Source organism: Pyrus communis, unplaced genomic scaffold, assembly GCF_963583255.1.
Source record: "Pyrus communis unplaced genomic scaffold, drPyrComm1.1 SCAFFOLD_19, whole genome shotgun sequence".
NCBI lineage: Eukaryota > Viridiplantae > Streptophyta > Magnoliopsida > Rosales > Rosaceae > Pyrus > Pyrus communis.
Window position 1 is genome coordinate 460,837 of NW_026908883.1, and position 21,548 is coordinate 482,384.

A 21,548-nucleotide genomic window follows, 5' to 3' on the forward strand; every position below is an offset into this window, starting at 1 on the left:
AATAGGTTCTAGACCCTCATTCCTTTGTATGCCGCATATACACCACTCCTAGTAGGTTTAGGAATTGAAAACCTTATCCTACTCTCATATCACATGTTCATATCCCTTTAGGATTAGGAATCTGTTCTAAACCCTTCTTTTTAGAAGCCTTATCTTATCCCTACAGCCCTTGCCGCACATATACTTCTAGAATCCCTAAATCCTAGCTAAATTCCCTATTCCAAATCCCACTTAATTTCTGCCTTGAGTTAACCTTTTTCCAATGGGATTAGGCAATCATTTTCCTACACTAAGTGTGCCAAAACTAGCCTATATAAACAGCTTTGCCGTGCCATTTAATCATCACCATCCCTTCACACAACATTAATACATCCCTTCAGAAATCAACCTTTGCCGTGACCTTGCAACCACCCATCCATCATTCCCCTACTTCCATACATCCATCCCAACCTCCATACACCACCATAACCCCTTGCCGCACCACCATATATACCTAAAACCATCCAAAATCCAGAAAATCGTCCACAAACTCACCATAGACCTTTGTGCCGTGACCTAGCAAGGAGAAGGAGAAGGAAGACCAAGCCTTGGGCGTTTGTACATTCAAGTTGGAGTGTTGGACGTGTCTAGGTGTAATCTATCTTTTATTTTCAATGTTTAAATCTATATTGCTTTGTTTTGTCATGAACATGAGAGGCTAAACTCGTTTTAGCCTAGGGATGCTTTGAAACCATGATTACAATTATAATATGATTTGATTAATTCCAGTTGTGATTTCATAAATTGCGAATGCAATTTACTTAACCGTTTGATGGATAACTTATTCTTGTATGTTTATTAGGGAGGCCTACTTAATTTGCATGCTTGAATTTGGGGCTAGAATATAAGGGTGTTTCACATAATCGTCACAAACTTATATTCACAAGTAGTTAAGGTTGTTTTCACAATCATGTTAAGTAAATTCCTAGCATGCGTATCATGATGTCATAGTTACAAGTGCTTTGTCAATACTTATGGTTTCCATTGAACGTAATGATCTTTAACCGTATCTCTATTATGATGTCATGTAGGGGACTTTTTGAAGAATGCTTTGGGTTGTCGTATGATGTCATCCAATCCACTAACTTAAGGGAAATCTGAGGGTTAATTAGTGATGTCACGGTTAATCTGGGGTGTTGAGGTTCATGGTTTATCGGAAAAGCAACTGGAAATCAATTTATGTTAGAAAGTATCATGTGTGGAGAAGTATCCCTTGGCTATCCCATCATCCATTAGTTTTTCTTATTTTCGTCCAAAATCTGTTTTAAAGTTTTAAGTCACTTGTTTTCTTTTAAATTCGTCCAAAATCAAAACCCCCTTTCTTATTTGTTCCAAATCTGTCCAAAAGAGTCTTTTTGAGTCTTTAGAGTCAAAACCAAGTGTATTTTCGTCCAAATTAAGTCATAGAGTCTAAATTGAGTCTTTTTGGTTGTTTTTGGTTGTTTTGAGTCTTTAAAGTTTGTTTTGAGTCATATAAGTTAGTAAGAGTCTTGTGAGTCTATTTAAAGTGTTTTAAAACATATTTTCACATCTTTGAGTCAATTTTCATTAGATTAGCAATCCCTCCTAATCCCCGGCCTAGAACGATCCCTACTTATATCTATACTACAATTGTCGAAAAGAGGGTTTAATTTGTGTGCTTATATATTTCGCATCAAATTTTTGGCACCGTTGCCGGGGATTAGCAATTTTGCTAATCCCCCGTTGTTTCTTTTTGTTTCTTTGTATTTTCTTTTTGTTTTAGTTACTGACCTAATTTCTTTTCTTGTTTATAGGTACTAGTTTATGACTCGTAGTTCTCAACCCCTTAGTGCAAACATCTTGGATTTCGACGACGATTTTGAGCGCACTTTGAGGAAGAAGAAGAAGAACCCAGAATCTAGTACGGCTCCCAACCTTGAGGAGGAGGAAGAGCCAACGCCAAGGGAGGAAGAAGAACCCACGGCACAAGAGGAAGAAACCATGGCAGTGGACAACCGTACAATCAAGGAGCTTTCGGCTTCGGGAATGGCCAATGCTGCACCCTTGTGCATCCAATACCCAAGGGCGGCTCAAGACAAGACCGACGAATTTGAATTGAAGTCAAGCTTGTTGCACCACATTCCAAAATTCCATGGATTATCCATGGAAGATCCCAACAAGCATTTGAAGGAGTTCGAGGTAGTGTGTTCAAGCATGACTCCAGTTAACGTTGATGGTAGCATTTTGAAGATGAAGGCTTTCCTGTTCTCACTTTTGGAGAAGGCCAAAGATTGGTTATACGAGCTAGCACCCGGAACGGTCACCTCTTGGGAGAGCATGAAGAGGGCGTTTCTTGAAAAGTTCTTTCCTACTTCAAGAGTCATTCTCTTGAGAAAGAAGATTAGTGGAATTCAACAAAGTCAAGGGGAGTCTTTTCCAACATACTATGAGCGTTTTAAAACCCTTGTTGCATCATGTCCTCAACATCAAATGAAAGAGGAGCTTCTACTTCAATACTTCTATGAAGGTCTTCTTCCCATTGAAAGACAAATGCTTGATGCTTCGGCAGGAGGAGCGTTGGTGGATAAAACCCCTATGGCAGCCAAGAACCTTATTGCAAACCGGGCTCTCAATGCACAACAATACGAAGGAATTGGGCAAAGGGACCCCCCACGGCAACAAGTGAATGAGATGGCCGAATGAATGAAGATCCAAAGTCCAATTGTATGTGGCGTATGTTCTATTCAAGGTCATCCTTCGGAAAAGTGCCCTCAATTGATTGAGAATGGGGGATGGGAGAGTGCAAACGCCATTGGATTTCCAAGCCAAAATCAGCCAAGGAATGATCCATATTCCAATACATACAATCCGGGTTGGAGAGACCATCCAAATTTCAAGTGGAGGGAGCCTCAACAACCTTACCAACAAGGAGGCTTTAGGCAGCAACCCCCGGGGTTTTACACCAAACCCCACGGCCAAGACCAAAACCAACCCCAATCCGCCCAAAACCATCAAGGTACATCTTTAGATAATGCTACAATTCTTAAGTTACTTACTAGTTTGTCTTAGGGGCAAGAAAATCAAAACAAGGCAATGCAAAACCAAGACAAAAGGGTGGACCACTTAGAAAAGCAAATAGGGCAGATTGCGGAGTTTGTGGGACAATTCCGAGACCAAGGCAAGCTTCCAAGTTCAACCATTGTCAATCCAAAGGGAGGGTTCGAATCTGCCAAAGCAATTACTTTGAGGAGTGGAAAAGAAGTTGGCACTACATCCACACCACCCAAAACAAGTCCTAATGAAGACGAAACGTTGCAACATGAAGAGAAGGCTCCAAACATGCCCACGGCAAGGACACAACATCTATTGCCGCAAGCATCTAAGGACACTACTTCATCCAATACATCCCATTCGGCCACCAAAGGTAAGATAGGTTCAAATTTGATTAATTCTAACCCCGTTCCACCCAATGTTCCTTTTCCTCACAGATTTTTGCAAACAAAGAAGGAGGAGCATGAGAAGGACATTCTTGAGACATTTAGGAAAGTTCAAGTCAATATCCCGCTCCTAGATGCCATAAAGCAAGTGCCCAAATACGCTAAGTTCTTGAAAGAATTGTGCACTACAAGGAAGAGGCCATCACATAAAGAGGTAGTAAGGGTAAGTGAGAATGTTTCCGCTGTTTTACAAAGAAAATTACCACCAAAGTGCAAAGATCCAGGTAGCTTTACAATCCCTTGTATTATTGGTCAAACTAAGTTCGAACATGCTATGTTAGACTTAGGAGCTTCAATTAACGTCATGCCATACTCTATTTATGCTTCAATGAACCTTGGTGAATTGAAAAATGATGGTGTGATTATTCAATTAGCCGATAGATCTAATGCCTATCCAAAGGGAGTATTGGAAGATGTCTTAGTGCAGGTGAATAATTTGATCTTCTCGGCGGATTTCTATGTCCTTGAAATGGAGGAAACTACCCATGCTCCATCCTTGCCGATTCTTCTTGGGAGGCCATTCATGAAGACAGCACGAACTAAGATAGACGTGTTTAAAGGCACTTTAACAATGGAATTCGATGGGGAAGTGATTGATTTTAATATTTCTGAAACTATGAGATTTCCTAATGATGATCACTCATGTTTCTCTATTGATATTCTTGATTCTTTGGCGCAGGCACACCTTGATCAATTACATGGCGATGCACTTGAAACGGTCATTACAAATGGCATAGAATTGAAGGATCACATGGCTGCCACCATAGCAACCCACGGCACACAATTGAACACCCATGCCGTGGCCTTTGAGGAAGATGTAATTGAGACCATGGCAGCCCTAGAGTCATTGCCACGGCTCCAAGGTAAGCCCCCTAGTCCAATTTCAATTCCAATTACGACTAATAAGTTGCTTCCTTCTATAGAACAACCACCTACACTTGAGCTCAAACCGTTGCCAAATCACTTGAAGTATGTGTTTTTGGGCGAGCAAGACACATTGCCCGTCATTATAGCTTCATCACTCACGGCACAAGAGGAGGAGAAATTGGTGAGGGTTCTCAAAGAGCACAAGACGGCCATTGGGTGGACTTTGGCCGATATCAAGGGTATAAGTCCTACCACATGCATGCATCGAATTCTCATGGAAGAAGGCGCCAAACCATCAAGGGAAGCCCAACGTCGACTCAACCCACCAATGATGGAAGTAGTGAAGAAGGAAATCATCAAATTGCTTGATTGTGGCGTCATCTATCCCATCTCGGATAGTTGTTGGGTTTCACCGGTCCAAGTGGTTCCCAAGAAGTCCGGAGTCACGGTGGTGAAGAATGAAGAAGATGAACTTGTGCCTACACGTATTCAAACCGGTTGGAGGGTGTGCATTGACTATAGGAAGCTAAATGCCGCAACAAGGAAAGATCACTTCCCTTTACCATTCATTGATCAAATGCTTGAAAGGTTAGCTGGTCATTCTTTTTATTGCTTTCTTGATGGTTACTCGGGATATAATCAAATTGTCATAGCACCGGATGATCAAGAAAAGACCACCTTTACTTGTCCATTTGGTACTTTTGCATATCGTCGTATGCCATTTGGTTTATGCAATGCACCCGCCACTTTCCAACGATGCATGGTAAGTATCTTCTCCGATTATGTTGAAAAGATAATTGAAGTATTTATGGACGATTTTAGTGTCTTTGGGGACTCATTTGATGATTGCTTGCATAATCTTACTTTAATCTTGCAAAGATGTACGGAAACTAACCTTGTTTTGAATTGGGAAAAATGTCATTTTATGGTTAAACAAGGCATAGTTTTGGGCCATATCATCTCTGAAAAAGGAATTGAAGTTGATAAGTCTAAAATAGATCTTGTACGCTACTTACCCTCTCCTGCTTCGGTTAGAGAGGTTCGTTCTTTTCTTGGCCATTGATAGGAGCATATTTATGCGACTTAAATGGCTTGTTCTCGTACATTTACGTTATGTTTCTTTAGTTATTTTAGTACTTTAAGCTATTTTCGTGTGTTTGTAGGTCCAAAGGGCTAAAGGAGCAAAAAGATGCATTTTGGAGACTTTTGGAGCACTTTTGGGCTAAGGACGGATAGCTTATGCTTGAAGCCAAAGTGTTGGACGAAATTGAAGACCTAATTGGAGCCAAAGTGTTGGAACCTTGTTCTCTTTAGTTTTAGGACATTTAAACCTTTCCTAATCCCAATCATGCCATGCATAACACACATCCATTCTAACACATTGTCATTGCACATGCATTTCCTTCATTAGTTAACCCACATGCACTTATCACTTATCATCACCACATATCATATCACTTAATCACTTATCACTTATCATCACCACTTAACCACTTATCATATCATAACCACATATCATATCACTTATCACTTATCACTTAACATATCATCCACTTACTTCACCTACAACATCCACCTACTTCACCTACAACATCCACCTACTTCACCTACAACCTCCACTTACTTCACCAACCTCACACACTTACTTCACCTACAAATGACATAGCCATATGTTCCCTCCACTACTCCTATAAATACCCTTGCATTCATTCATTCATGGACATCTCATTTTCATACACAACACACCACAAACACATCCCTTTCTCTCTTAGCCGTGAGCTTCCCATCTCTCCCCTTATAATCCAAACACCATTTTTCCATTCCCCTTCCACTTCTACACCACTCCTCATCCATTTCCATAATCCCCCAAACCTCACCTTAGACCTTGTGCTACAACAAAGAGGAAGAGAAGAGGGCCTAAACGTTCATACAATTCAAGTTTGAGTTGTTGGAATGTTTAGGTGATTCTTTGATTTCAATGTTTCATTTTAATTCTCTTTGTTTTGTGCGTATGAGGAATGGAAGAGAAGAGTGCCTAAACGTTCATACAATTCAAGTTTGAGTTGTTGGAATGTTTAGGCGTTTCTTTGATTTCAAAGATATGAGGAAATAAAACCCCCTTTAGCTAGGGGGTGATTCGAAACTATGTTTATATTTGCAATATGAATTGATTAACTTTCGTTGGAATTTCATAAGTTGTTGATTCAATTTGTTTAACCGTTTGATTGATAACTTATTTATGTATGTTTATTAAGAATGCGCGCTTAATTTTCATGCATGAATATGACGCTAGAATATAAGTGAATTTCACCTAATCGTTATGAACTTATATTCACAAGTAGTGGAGGTTGCTTATAAACAATCGCGTTAAACGAATTCTTGGCATAAGTTTCATGCGTATTCCATAGTAACGAATGCCTCGTCAACACTTATAGTTTTCATGTTGCTTAATGATCTTTGATTGTATCTTTATTGTGCTGTTCACGTAAAGGACTTTTGGAGAATGTTGTGAATTGCGTTGCGCTAACCCATCCAATTCATTAACTTAAGGAAAACTTGACGGTTAATTTAAGCGGACCTAATTAACCCGGAGTGTTGAGTTTCATAATTTATCGAAAGACCAACTGAGAATCAATCTTGTATGCAAGTGTAACATGTGTGGAGAAGAACCCCTTGGCTATTCCATCATCCATATTTTCATCACATTTATATTTACGTTTTGCCTTTAATTACAATTTGTGCAATTTAGCTAATTTCGTCAAATCAAACCCCCCATTTACTTTCCTGTTCTTTAGTGCTTAGAATCTGTTTAGTTTATGTTTTAAAGTATTGTTTTTGTTTTTTGGTTTGTCTTAGTGTTTTAAACTTTAATTTTGCATTCTTTGAGTCTAGTTTAGTGTTTTAAACTTTATTTTACGTTTTTGAGTCAGTTTCCAAGAGATTTGCAATCCCTCCTAATCCCCGGTCCAGAACGATCCCTACTTGCACCTATACTACAATTTGACAAAAAGAGGGTTTAATTTGTGCGCGTATAAAACTCGAAGGAAGATTTTGAAATCCACAATGCTATCACTTTGGGAAGTGCTATGGAGGTTGGAGCTGACCTAAAAATGTCCAAACATAGCCTAGAAGTGGATGAAGAGCTGCTAATTGAGGAGGAGGAAGAAGACATGCACACGGCAAGGGTAGAACAACCCTTGCCGCAGCCCCCTAAGCCCTCTAAACCACCCACCACCAGTAAGGACGTCCCAATTTCATGTTATTCTGATGTTATTCCACCCAATGTCCCTTTTCCTAGCAGGTTTTTGATTCCCAACCAAGAAGAGAGTAAAAAGGACATCGTGGAAGCCTTCCCAAAGGTGCAAAATGCTATTCAAATTCTTGGTGCAACACAGCAAGTTTTAGATGGTGTTGAATTCTTCAAAGGACTTTGTACACCAAGAAGAATGATTCAAGAGAAGGTAGTGGCTGGAGAAGATGTAGAAGGCATCAAAGAGGACAAATTTGAAACCACAATTCCCAAGGAAGTTGGATTTTATGACACGGGACAAGTCATAACTTTCGAAGGGGTGTTTATTCTGGAGTTCATTTTGGAGCACACAGGTAAGCCGCCTCCCCGAATTTCAATTTTCTTTTATACTAACATGTGGTTAATGATTCAGGCACCCAATCTGGAATTTAAACTATTACCGGATCATTTCAAGTATCACCGCCCATTCAAAGATAAATTCCATGCCGTTTGATTTTATTTATGTTAAAAAAAAAAAAAAAAAAAAAAAAAATTGAAAGAAAGATACTAAACATGGAGAAAGGTGGAGCTTCACAAAGGTTGTTTACGTGAAGCCCCACTACGAGGCGCAGAAGCGGAAGGCACAGAAGCGGGAGGCATAGAAGCGGGAGGCATCGGAGCGGGAGGCATCGGAGCGGAAGCCATCGGAGCGGGAGGCATCGGAGCTAGAGCATTCCAGGCCTCAATACTTGGCCAAGCGCTGGACGACCCAGGAAAAAGGTGCCTCTGGAGACAAGCCGCAAGCCTTTGACGGTCGCTTTGAATCCGACCCTCAGATTCTTGCAGCTCATCAAGCTTTCTCTTCATGCCCGACGAATAGTTATTTGCAAGCACATGCAAACTTCTATTCTCGTACTTAAGCTGCTGGATCTCTTGCTTAAGACTCTCCACCTCTGCCATCAATGATTCCACCTGACGGGAGCGGGCAAGCAGGCGTTGGCCCATGTTGGACACAGAACTCGCACACTGAACACTAAGTGCGAGGGACTCTTGAACGGCCAACTCATCGGACCGTCCTGACAGCAGCCTACTATCTTTTGGAGTGAGGAGGTTCCTAGCTACTATTGTAGCTGTTGTGGCGTCCTGCATCACGGAGTCTTCACCTGTAAGAAGACCGTTAGAAGATAAGAAAGAAGGGCGCCATACGTTACCTTGACGCGGCGCGCCCGTATCACTGCTAAGGCTCAATTCCAAGCTAAGGTTCGATGAGTTTACCATTTTTCAAAAGTGTTCAAAGAAAAGGGATGGAGTTAAATTTCAAAGGGCCGGAGTCGATCTTCAAGAATGGGAAATCTTCAGAGAGTGTTTGTTGTGGTGATCGATAGCTCAATAAAAAAGCCAAGGCGACGCGTCCACCGATTCAAAAAGCCGGAATTTCCGGCGTAATTTTGGCGACGCTTTCTCAGCTTTTCAGAAGACGCGTTCAACTTTGTCAAAAGATTTCTTCTTTTCAGACAACACGTGGAGGCCATCACCGCAACTACATATCTTTAGCCGACAAGCGCAAAGTTCGGCGACGCTTTCTCTGCTTTTCAGAAGACGCGTGCAGCTTTGTCAAAAGGAGCCGCATCTGCACTACCACGTGTCGTTCAGAAAGCGAAGGGGCGTCGTTCAGAAATCGAAGGGGCGCCTGCTCAGAAATCGAAGAGGCGTATTCAGAGATCGAAGAGGCGCCACTATTTCAAAAAGCCGGAATTACGGGATCAAAACGTTTGTCGACAAGGGTAAAAAGTACCACCACTTGATATTATCTCTATATATGTCGACCTTCGTCTTTTATGGCAGGGCAAACCTGAAGAAAATGCCCAACTCTCCCTCACCTCTGAGGGCGCACTCCCAGCAAAGCCTTTCAAAATACTCAATTCTTTCTTCTTCCCCAAAGATGATACCAGATGCCTGGAGTACATATGACCCAGGAGGAAACGGCGGATTGAAGCATGTGCTGATTCATTCACCGCTTCTTCAAAGCAAAGGTATCTCATATCATCAAGGTCAAAAGCAAAAGTATCTCATATCATGCTCTTTCCCTGTCTTTTTCTTTGTCCTTGTTCTTACTCGCATGGCAAAGTAAAAGAAGCAATCAGCCGGCACTTGGAGTCAGTCTTCCGTTCTGGAGCCAACTGCCTGGAATCTATTCCTGATTGCTTACCTAGCGTTGCTCTCGAGTAGTCATCTTCAACGGTTGATACACTTCCGGAGAAGGGACCACTTCTGCAAAGGGGAGCGAGTAAGGCAAGTGAAAATGATACATTGAAGCATGTGGAGACAAACATAGGCTGAGTTATCCTCCAACCCTTTTCAATACGAATTGGAAAGATTGAACAAAGAAACAGATAAAAGGGATAAGCTCAGACCTTCGGGGGAGACCAAATGAACCATCCTGCTGCCCAGTTCAAGAAGTAGCACAAAGGAAAATCAACGATGGGCAGAAACCAGTTCAAGAGTAAGCCTGTGGAATCACAAAGATCAAAAGCCTCAATGCAATTACCAAGGAGAAGATGGAATTTACACTCTATAACCAGATTTGTGTCTCTAAACTCTTCTCTTTGTTAATTACATTCTGCCATGTTTAGTATGTTTAAGTGCTTTTTGTGTATTTACTTATGCTTTGTGTGAATCTATGCTTAAAACATTGAGGACAATGTTTGATTTAAGTGTGGGGGGGGGGGGGGGGGGGGTAACTAAGTATGTTGATGCAAATTCGTTGAATTTTATCACCCATAACTTCAAGTGTTGTTCCTTGCTGTTTTAAATGTTTTTAAGGTGTTTTTAAACTGTTTTAGCGTGTTTTGTTTTATAACTCCGAAAATCACATAAAAATTTGAAAAACATTTTTTTGAAAAGCCTAAAAAGAGTGTTTTGAGTTGTTTTTGTGTCTTAGGGAACCTTCCAACGTTATGATGAGGATTTGGTTTGTAATTGCATGACTGTTAAAAAGAGTTATAAACATGGATGAAGTTTGATTTACTCTTGGTATATGTTTAGTTATGGTTATAATGTATGACTTCACATGCAATCATAAAAGAAAAATTCGTTTTTGTAACATGCTTGAAGGAAGGAACTCATAATAACGCTACATCCCTGTGAGACTCGAGCCATTACCTTCTTTGGAGAGTTATATTCTGTGATTCTTTGTTTTCTAAAGTTGTTGCATGATCTCATTATTCCTTGCTTGGTTGCTACTTAGAAGGCGTTTCATCATATAGTTCCAAATGCTAGAACTCATGCCCATTTCATTCAAAGCATGTTATTGATTTGCATAACACATATTCAAGAAGAAGTTGTGTAGTGACCACCACCATAGCCAAATAGCCTTACTTCCCATACTTCGTATATGTTGTAAGTTTTAACCCCGTTGAGCCTTGTTTAGCCTTTATTCTTTGTTTACCCACATTTTCCTCACCTAGCCTAGTTTAGGACAATCCCCACCCTTGTTCTTAAAAGATAGTGAGCATGACTTAATTGAATTCCTTTTGAGTTACATTATGAAAGAAAATAAGTGTGGGGGAGAGAATGTTTAAGTGTTGATGTTTTGAGATTCAAAAGAAAAAAAAAAAAAAAAAAAAAAAAGAGAGAAAAGAAAGAAAAAAAAAAAATGAAAGAATAAGTGATTGAAGAAAGGTTCCAAAACACCAATTATGGGTGTAAATTGTCTAAACTCTCCCTTTTTGTTCAAAAGTTGAGTTTTCATTCAAAAGTGAATTCTAAGTGCCTAATTCAATACTTTGCTCACTATTGCTTGAAGAACGTTTGTTATCCTTACCTTTCATTTTTAGCCAATTACCCCAAGCCCCGTTACAACCCTTGACTTCTATATTGAGTGTTATGTATTTCAATTGTGGAGTTTGAACTTGGTATGAGCTTATGGTGTCACTGGTTCTCGCGTCTAAGTAGTAGCATTCCATTCATGAGATCATATCTAAACATGCTTATTAACTCCAGAAAATGCTTTCCTTATTATAACATATGTGAGTGTTCGTCTACATGTTTACATCAATCTTCTCACATATACCTAGTGTAGGGTGTGTAGTCAGAAAATCTGTGTGAAAAACAAGAGTACATCTAGTAAGAAATTGAGGGAATTCTCTAAGGCATGTTACTACATTCAAAACATGGTTTTAAATGCTTAATTGTGAACTAGTATGTGGTGACTATGATTAAGAATGTACTTAAGTGTAAAGATGGCTCAAATCTGTGAGAATAATGATTTTTAACTTGTCATGTGCATTGGAAGTCCCTGATACGATTGTTGGAAGGTGTAGGTTGTGTTTTGTTCTTTTTGTTTTGTTTTTCTGTTTTGCTCGAGGACTAGCAAAAGCCAAGTGTGGGGGTATTTGATAGGAGCATATTTATGCGACTTAAATGGCTTGTTCTCGTACATTTACGTTATGTTTCTTTAGTTATTTTAGTACTTTAAGCTATTTTCGTGTGTTTGTAGGTCCAAAGGGCTAAAGGAGCAAAAAGATGCATTTTGGAGACTTTTGGAGCACTTTTGGGCTAAGGACGGATAGCTTATGCTTGAAGCCAAAGTGTTGGACGAAATTGAAGACCTAATTGGAGCCAAAGTGTTGGAACCTTGTTCTCTTTAGTTTTAGGACATTTAAACCTTTCCTAATCCCAATCATGCCATGCATAACACACATCCATTCTAACACATTGTCATTGCACATGCATTTCCTTCATTAGTTAACCCACATGCACTTATCACTTATCATCACCACATATCATATCACTTAATCACTTATCACTTATCATCACCACTTAACCACTTATCATATCATAACCACATATCATATCACTTATCACTTATCACTTAACATATCATCCACCTACTTCACCTACAACATCCACCTACTTCACCTACAACATCCACCTACTTCACCTACAACCTCCACTTACTTCACCAACCTCACACACTTACTTCACCTACAAATGACATAGCCATATGTTCCCTCCACTACTCCTATAAATACCCTTGCATTCATTCATTCATGGACATCTCATTTTCATACACAACACACCACAAACACATCCCTTTCTCTCTTAGCCGTGAGCTTCCCATCTCTCCCCTTATAATCCAAACACCATTTTTCCATTCCCCTTCCACTTCTACACCACTCCTCATCCATTTCCATAATCCCCCAAACCTCACCTTAGACCTTGTGCTACAACAAAGAGGAAGAGAAGAGGGCCTAAACGTTCATACAATTCAAGTTTGAGTTGTTGGAATGTTTAGGTGATTCTTTGATTTCAATGTTTCATTTTAATTCTCTTTGTTTTGTGCGTATGAGGAATGGAAGAGAAGAGTGCCTAAACGTTCATACAATTCAAGTTTGAGTTGTTGGAATGTTTAGGCGTTTCTTTGATTTCAAAGATATGAGGAAATAAAACCCCCTTTAGCTAGGGGGTGATTCGAAACTATGTTTATATTTGCAATATGAATTGATTAACTTTCGTTGGAATTTCATAAGTTGTTGATTCAATTTGTTTAACCGTTTGATTGATAACTTATTTATGTATGTTTATTAAGAATGCGCGCTTAATTTTCATGCATGAATATGACGCTAGAATATAAGTGAATTTCACCTAATCGTTATGAACTTATATTCACAAGTAGTGGAGGTTGCTTATAAACAATCGCGTTAAACGAATTCTTGGCATAAGTTTCATGCGTATTCCATAGTAACGAATGCCTCGTCAACACTTATAGTTTTCATGTTGCTTAATGATCTTTGATTGTATCTTTATTGTGCTGTTCACGTAAAGGACTTTTGGAGAATGTTGTGAATTGCGTTGCGCTAACCCATCCAATTCATTAACTTAAGGAAAACTTGACGGTTAATTTAAGCGGACCTAATTAACCCGGAGTGTTGAGTTTCATAATTTATCGAAAGACCAACTGAGAATCAATCTTGTATGCAAGTGTAACATGTGTGGAGAAGAACCCCTTGGCTATTCCATCATCCATATTTTCATCACATTTATATTTACGTTTTGCCTTTAATTACAATTTGTGCAATTTAGCTAATTTCGTCAAATCAAACCCCCCATTTACTTTCCTGTTCTTTAGTGCTTAGAATCTGTTTAGTTTATGTTTTAAAGTATTGTTTTTGTTTTTTGGTTTGTCTTAGTGTTTTAAACTTTAATTTTGCATTCTTTGAGTCTAGTTTAGTGTTTTAAACTTTATTTTACGTTTTTGAGTCAGTTTCCAAGAGATTTGCAATCCCTCCTAATCCCCGGTCCAGAACGATCCCTACTTGCACCTATACTACAATTTGACAAAAAGAGGGTTTAATTTGTGCGCGTATAAAACTCGCATCAGCCATGCAGGATTCTATAGGCGATTTATCAAGGATTTCTCCAAGATTGCACAACCCCTATGCCGTCTCCTACAAAAAGAAGTGGCGTTCGAGTTCAACGAAGAGTGTGAGAAGGCATTCAAGCTTCTCAAGGACAAGCTTACCACGGCACCTATCATCCTTCCACCTGATTGGACGTTGCCTTTTGAGCTCATGTGTGATGCATCCGATTATGCAATAGGGGCTGTTTTGGGTCAAAGGAAGAACAAGCATTCCCACGCCATCTACTATGCTTCTAGGACCTTGAAAGATGCTCAATTAAACTATTCTACCACTGAAAAAGAACTTCTTGCCGTTGTATTTGCTTTAGATAAGTTTCGTTCATATTTACTTGGCACTAAAGTGATTGTATTTTCTGACCATGCAGCTCTTAGGTACTTATTCACTAAAAAGGAGGCTAAACCACGGCTCATTAGATGGATGCTTCTTCTCCAAGAGTTTGATATTGAAATTCGAGACAAGAAAGGGAGTGAGAACGTAGTTGCTGACCATTTAAGTCGTTTGGTGTGCAATGAGGACTCCTTACCCATCCAAGAGACTTTCCCCGATGAACAATTGCTGTCCATTAAGGTATGTAAGCCTTGGTATGCCGATTTGGTCAATTTTTTGGTGTCAAAACGTGTTCCAAGTACCCTAGCAAGGCACCAACGTGATAAATTAAAGAAAGAGGCATGGTTTTATGTATGGGATGACCCATATTTGTGGAAGTTTTGTGCAGATCAGATTGTGCGTCGTTGTGTGCATGATTGTGAGTTTAATTCGATTCTAACATTTTGTCATACTTATGCTTGTGGTGGACACTTTGGCACACAACGCACTGCCCTTAAAGTATTAGAATGTGGTTTTTATTGGCCAACAATCTTTAAAGATGCTAGAACATTTTGTTTAACTTGTGATCGTTGCCAACGAATGGGAAATATTGGTGCAAGGGACCAAATGCCGCAAACACCTATCTTTAACGTTGAAATTTTTGATGTTTGGGGCATTGATTTGATGGGTCCTTTCCCATCTTCGTTTGGCTTTACTTATATTTTGCTTGCGGTGGATTATGTCTCAAAATGGGTGGAAGCCAAAGCCACCCGTACTAATGATTCTAGAGTTGTTGCAGATTTTATAAAGACTAACATTTTTGCTAGATTTGGGATGCCTCGAGTGCTTATTAGTGATGGAGGCTCTCACTTTTGTAATCGTACCATTGAAGCACTACTCAAGAAGTATCAAGTCACACATAAGGTTTCAACACCTTACCATCCCCAAACCAATGGCCAAGCTGAGGTGTCCAATAGAGAAATCAAGCAAATCTTGGAGAAGACCGTTGGACCAACAAGAAAAGATTGGAGTGTGCGTTTGGAGGATGCATTATGGGCCTATAGGACGGCATACAAGACACCAATAGGCATGTCCCCTTTTCGGCTAGTGTATGGCAAGCCATGTCATCTCCCCGTGGAATTAGAGCACAGGGCTCATTGGGCGATCAAGACATTCAATATGGACATAGATGCGGCTGGAATGCATAGGAAGTTGCAATTGAATGAACTTGAGGAACTTAGGCGTGAAGCATATGAGAATGCGTGCATTTACAAGGAAAAGACCAAAGCTTTTCATGACAAGATGATCCGAAGCAAAACATTCTCCATAGGGCAAAAAGTTTTACTTTTTAATTCCCGCCTTCGTTTATTCCCTGGTAAGTTACGTTCTAAATGGATTGGACCTTTTGTTGTTACTAATGTTTTTTCACATGGCGCAGTTCAAATCCAAAGCTTGAGGAATGGCCAAGAATTCAAGGTGAACGGGCATCGTTTGAAGCCCTATGATGCAAATGTTGAAGGGCAAGTTGTGGAGGATATCACACTCCATGCCGTGGGCTCCAAATGAGGATAAGAAGAACGTTCGTCTGGCTGCACGACGTTAAAGCAAGCGCTTCTTGGGAGGCAACCCATGCATTCAACAAGAGAGGATGTGGGCAATTCACCAATTCAAGCTACAAAATCAGATTTGCGTTCCTCAATCTCTATCTCTTTATTATTTTTATTTTGTCATGTTAGTTCGTTTATATTGTTTGTTTGGATGTGAGTCTTTGTGTGAAACATTGAGGACAATGTTTGATTTAAGTGTGGGGGGGGTAAACAAAGTGTTTTTCATGCAAATTCGTGGGATTTTATCACCCATCATTTCTAATGTTGTTTCACACTGTTTTTAAGTGTTTTTAGAGTGTTTTGAAGTGTTTTTATGTCTTTTGGTCAGAAAATCCGAAAATTTACAAAACAATTACAAAATAGTTTTGAAAAACCCAAAAAGAGTTGTTTTTAAGTTGTTTTTGTGTGTTTGTTTGTGTCTTAGGTCACCTTCCAACACAATGATGAGGATTTGGTTTTTAATTGCATGACTATTAAAGAATGTTGTAAACATGGCTGGAAGTTGATTTATGCTTTGGTTTATGCTTGGTTATGGTTATAATTTATGAATTCACATGTAATTACAAAGATAAAATCAGTTTTTGTAACATGCTTGAAGGAAGAAACTCAAACTAACGCTCCATAACCAGATTTGCGTCCCTAAACTCTTCTCTTTGTTAATTACATTCTGCCATGTTTAGTATGTTTAGTTGCTTTTTGTGTGTTTACTTATGTTTTGTGTGAATCTATGCTTAAAACATTGAGGACAATGTTTGATTTAAGTGTGGGGGGGGGGGGGGGGGGGGTAACTAATGTTGTTGATGCAAATTCGTGAGATTTTATCACCCATAACTTCAAGTGTTGTTCCTTGCTGTTTTAAGGTGTTTTAGAGTGTTTTAGTATGTTTTGTTCTTATAACTCCGAAAATCACATAAAAATTTGAAAAACATGTTTTGAAAAGCCTAAAAAGAGTGTTTTGAGTCGTTTTTGTGTGTTTGTGTCTTAGGGTACCTTCCAACACAATGATAAGGATTTGGTTTGTAATTGCATGACTGTTAAAAAGAGTTATAAACATAGAGAAAAGTTTGATTTACTCTTGGTATATGCTTGGTTATGGTTATAATGTATGACTTCACATGCAATCATAAAAGAAAAATTCGTTTTTGTAACATGCTTGAAGGAAGGAACTCAAACAAACGCTACAACCCTGTGAGACTCGAGCCATTACCTTCGTTGGAGAGTTATTTTCTGTGATTCTTTGTTTTCTAAAGTTGTTGCATGATCTCATTATTCCTTGCTTGGTTGCTACTTAGAATGCAATTGTATCATGATAGAACTAAATGCTAGAACTTATATCCGTTTCATTCAAAGCATGACATTGAATTGCATAACATATATCAAGATGAAGTTGTGTAGTTGCCACCATAACCAAATAGCCTTACTTCCCATATTTCGTATTTGTTATTAGTTTTAACCCCGTTGAGCCTCGTTTAGCCTATTTTTCTTTGCTAACCACATCACCCCTTACCTAGCCTAGATTAGGACCATCCGTACCCTTGTTCTTGAAGCATAGTAAGCATGACGGATAATGAATTCATTTTGATTAATATGTTGCAGAAAATAAGTGTGGGGGAAGGGATTTTTGTGTGTATGTATGTGCCTAAGTCTTAAAGGAGGCACGGAAAAAAAGAAAAAAAAATGTGAGAAAAAGAAGAAGAAAAGAAAGAAAAAATAAAAAGAGTGAAAATAAGTGAGAATGGACTCACAAGTGTGATTGTTGAAGAAAGGGCCCAAAAAGTTTGAATATGGCCCTAAGTTTTGTGACTTCCCCTTGGGTGTTCAAAGTTGACTTCTGCGTTCTAAAGGGAATTCTAAGTGCCTAATTCAATACTTTGCTCACTATTGCTTTAAGAATGTTTGTTTATCCTTCACCTTTCATTGTTAGCCAAACACCTTTAGCCCCGTTTCAACCCTTATGCTTCTATCTTGAGTGTTATGTGTTTCAATTTGTGGAGTTTGGAATTGATATGAGCTTATGGAATCACTGGTTCTCATTCTAAGTAGTAGCATTCCATTCATGAGATCATATTCATGTCATTATCGTAAATCCAGAAAATGCTTTCCTTGTTATAACATATGTGAGTGTTCGTCTACATGTTTACATCAATCTTCTCACATATACCTAGTGTAGGGTGTGTAGTCAGAAAATCTGTGTGAAAATTGAGTGCATATCTTGTAAGGAATTGAGCAAATTCTCTAAGGCATGTTACTACATTCAAATCATGGTTTTAAATGCTTAATTGTGAACTAGTATGTGGTGACTATGAGTAAGAATGTACTTAAGTGTAAAGATGGCTAAAATCTGTGGGAATAATGATTTTTAACTTGTCATGTGCATTGGAAATCCCTGAGACGATTGTTGGAAGGTGTAGGTTGTGTTTTGTTCGTTTTGTCTAGTTTCGTGTTCTTTTGTTGTTTTGTTTTGCTCGAGGACTAACAAAAGATAAGTGTGGGGGTATTTGATAGGAGCATATTCATGCGACTTAAATGGTTTGTTCTCGTGCATTTACGTTATGTTTCTTTAGTTATTTTAGTACTTTAAGCTATTTTCGTGTGTTTGTAGGTCTAAAGGGCTAAAGGAGCAAAAAGATGCATTTTGGAGACTTTTGGAGCACTTTTGGGCTAAGGATGGATAGCTTATGCTTGGAGCCAAAGTGTTGGACGAAATTGAAGACCTAATTAAAGACCAAAGTGTTGGAACCTTGTTCCCTTTAGTTTTAGGACATTTAAACCTTTCCTAATCTCATTCATCCACCACACATTCCAGCCCATTCCTACACATGTGCCGTGCATCTCCACAATCCCATTCATCAACACATGCATTCACATGCTTTCACATGCATTTTCACATGCATTCCCTTGCACACTCCAACCATTGTCGTCCACATTCACATCAACACATGCACCACAGAAAACTCCTTTTGTGCCGTGCCTAATTCCATGCATTCCATCCATATTTCAGCCATGCACATTTAATCATTTCACTCCACTTAATGCCATGAGTTCCCATCAGATTTCCAACCTAATTCACATGCATTCCATCCTTTAATTCACCCACATGCACTCATAATCATTCACACCTTGCATTCACATGCATTTCCAACCTAATCACACACCCACACAATCTGCAATCATTCAAACAAACACCATCATTGCCATGCATCCCATTCCATCTCCCATTTCAGATTGCATTTCATTCATTCCAACCAAGCCACATGCACTCCCTTTAAATATATTCAACCTAGCTGTCATTCCACTTCATTGCACATGCATTCCCTTCATAAATAATTCACATGCATTCATCATCATTCCCCCTTTAATCCACATGCTCTCCCATTTCAGATTACATTATCATTCACCACAGAAAAACACCATCATTGCCGTGGCTTACATGCACTCCCATCCTTTACCATTTCAGCCACATGCATTCATACAAAGCTTTAATCCACATGCATTTCCACCTAGCTTTCCACCTCACAACCACCAGAAATGAACCAAAACCGTGCATTCCCTTTCATTTCTGTCAAAGCACATGCACTCCCACCCTTTAATCACATGCATAAATGATAGGAGCATATTTATGCTACTTAGTTGTGTTGTTTCCTTACACTTAGTGAGTTAATTACTATGTATTTCAGTCTTTTAAAGTATTTTCGTGTGTTTTTAGGTCCTAATGGCAAAAGGAGCAAGAAAGTGCATTTTGAGGCTATTTGGAGCATTTTTGGGCATGGATTGGATAGCTTAATCATGTAGCAATGAGGATGGACGAAATTGAAGACTAGAAGAGCTAGGAAAGGCTACAAATCTGGTGGAAGAAGTTCTATTCCAATGAAGATAAGGAAGAAGCAAGAAACAAGGGATCTTATCCAAACCTTATCCTATCCTATCTCTAACATTATCCTATTCTTTCCTATCCAAATCAGGTGGGGACTTAAACTTAGCTATTTAGGTGGGATTAGATATATATCTAAACACTTAGAATAGGTTCTAGACCCTCATTCCTTTGTATGCCGCATATACACCACTCCTAGTAGGTTTAGGAATTGAAAACCTTATCCTACTCTCATATCACATGTTCATATCCCTTTAGGATTAGGAATCTGTTCTAAACCCTTCTTTTTAGAAGCCTTATCTTATCCCTACAGCCCTTGCCGCACATATACTTCTAGAATCCCTAAATCCTAGCTAAATTCCCTATTCCAAATCCCACTTAATTTCTGCCTTGAGTTAACCTTTTTCCAATGGGATTAGGCAATCCTTTTCCTACACTAAGTGTGCCAAAACTAGCCTATATAAACAGCTTTGCCGTGCCATTTAATCATCACCATCCCTTCACACAACATTAATACATCCCTTCAGAAATCAACCTTTGCCGTGACCTTGCAACCACCCATCCATCATTCCCCTACTTCCATACATCCATCCCAACCTCCATACACCACCATAACCCCTTGCCGCACCACCATATATACCTAAAACCATCCAAAATCCAGAAAATCGTCCACAAACTCACCATAGACCTTTGTGCCGTGACCTAGCAAGGAGAAGGAGAAGGAAGACCAAGCCTTGGGCGTTTGTACATTCAAGTTGGAGTGTTGGACGTGTCTAGGTGTAATCTATCTTTTATTTTCAATGTTTAAATCTATATTGCTTTGTTTTGTCATGAACATGAGAGGCTAAACTCGTTTTAGCCTAGGGATGCTTTGAAACCATGATTACAATTATAATATGATTTGATTAATTCCAGTTGTGATTTCATAAATTGCGAATGCAATTTACTTAACCGTTTGATGGATAACTTATTCTTGTATGTTTATTAGGGAGGCCTACTTAATTTGCATGCTTGAATTTGGGGCTAGAATATAAGGGTGTTTCACATAATCGTCACAAACTTATATTCACAAGTAGTTAAGGTTGTTTTCACAATCATGTTAAGTAAATTCCTAGCATGCGTATCATGATGTCATAGTTACAAGTGCTTTGTCAATACTTATGGTTTCCATTGAACGTAATGATCTTTAACCGTATCTCTATTATGATGTCATGTAGGGGACTTTTTGAAGAATGCTTTGGGTTGTCGTATGATGTCATCCAATCCACTAACTTAAGGGAAATCTGAGGGTTAATTAGTGATGTCACGGTTAATCTGGGGTGTTGAGGTTCATGGTTTATCGGAAAAGCAACTGGAAATCAATTTATGTTAGAAAGTATCATGTGTGGAGAAGTATCCCTTGGCTATCCCATCATCCATTAGTTTTTCTTATTTTCGTCCAAAATCTGTTTTAAAGTTTTAAGTCACTTGTTTTCTTTTAAATTCGTCCAAAATCAAAACCCCCTTTCTTATTTGTTCCAAATCTGTCCAAAAGAGTCTTTTTGAGTCTTTAGAGTCAAAACCAAGTGTATTTTCGTCCAAATTAAGTCATAGAGTCTAAATTGAGTCTTTTTGGTTGTTTTTGGTTGTTTTGAGTCTTTAAAGTTTGTTTTGAGTCATATAAGTTAGTAAGAGTCTTGTGAGTCTATTTAAAGTGTTTTAAAACATATTTTCACATCTTTGAGTCAATTTTCATTAGATTAGCAATCC